At 33.5% G+C, this 1,130-nt stretch overlaps 1 protein-coding gene across 1 annotated transcript in view; it reads left to right on the forward strand.

Annotated features, from left to right (window-relative positions):
• The window catches only part of CSMD3 (CUB and Sushi multiple domains 3), a 764,662-nt gene that overhangs the window by 332,614 nt on the left and 430,918 nt on the right, over positions 1-1,130 (forward strand). The window lies entirely within an intron of this gene.

The raw sequence follows: 1,130 nt of genomic DNA on the forward strand, positions 1-1,130 counted from the left end.
TTTTGATGACTTCTATTTCCTTGCTTGTAATTGGTCTGTTTAGCTGTTCTATTTCTTCTTTATCCAGCTTTGGGTGGTTGTAGAGTTGTAGGAATTTGTCCATTTCTGTTAAATTATCCAATTTGTTTGCATGTAGTATTCTCTGATTATTCTTCTGATTTCTGCTGGGTTGGTTGTGATTTCTCCTTTTTCGTTTATGATTCTGTTTATTTGTGCTTTCTTTTGTTTTTTCTTTGTGAGTCTGGCTAGTGGCCTGTCTGTCTTGTTTATTTTTTCAAAGAACCAACTTGTGGTTTCATTGATTTTTTTTTGACTGTTTTCCTGACTTCTATTTCATTTATTTCTGATTTGATTTTTATTATTTCTTGTCTTCTGCTGGCTTTTGGGTTATTTTGTTATTCTTTTTCCAGTTCTTTAATGTAGGACATTAGGTTTCTTTGGGTTATTTCTTGTTTCTTTATGTGAGCTTGTATTGCTATGTATTTTCCTCTTATAACTGCTTCTAATGTATCCCATACGTTTTGGAGACTTGTGTCATCATTGTCATTCTTCTCCAAGTATTTTCTAATTTCTTCTTTGATCTCCTTATTGATCCATTGGTCTTCCAGTAGTGTGGGTTTTAGTCTCCACATGATAGGTGGGTTTCTTGCCTTCTTCATATGGTTTCTTTCTAGTTTGAGTCCTTCGTGGTGGGAGAAAATAGTTGATATAAGTTAGATCTTAGTGTATGTATTGATGTTTATCTTGTGACCCAGTATGTGGTCAATCCTAGAGAATGATCCATGTGGATTTGAGAAAAATGTGTACTCAGATTTTCTGTGGCACACTATTCTATAAATGTCCACTAGACCATGTTTTCCAAGTCCTTGTTCAGAGCTTTAGTGTCTTTAATTATTTTTTGCCTTGTTGATTTGTACATTGTTGAGAGTGGCATGTTGAAGTCCCCTACTATGTATGTATTCTCTCTGATATACATTTTCATGGATGACAGTAGTTTCCTAATATATTTTGATGCTCCTTCATTTGGTGCATATATGATGATGATTATTATTTCTTCTTGTTGTATTGCTCCCTTAATCATAATGTAGTGGCCTTTTGTATCTCTTTTAAACTTTTTTAGTTTGAAGTCT

This window comes from Condylura cristata, unplaced genomic scaffold (assembly GCF_000260355.1).
Source record: "Condylura cristata isolate star-nosed mole 26May11 unplaced genomic scaffold, ConCri1.0 scaffold00009, whole genome shotgun sequence".
Taxonomy (NCBI): domain Eukaryota; kingdom Metazoa; phylum Chordata; class Mammalia; order Eulipotyphla; family Talpidae; genus Condylura; species Condylura cristata.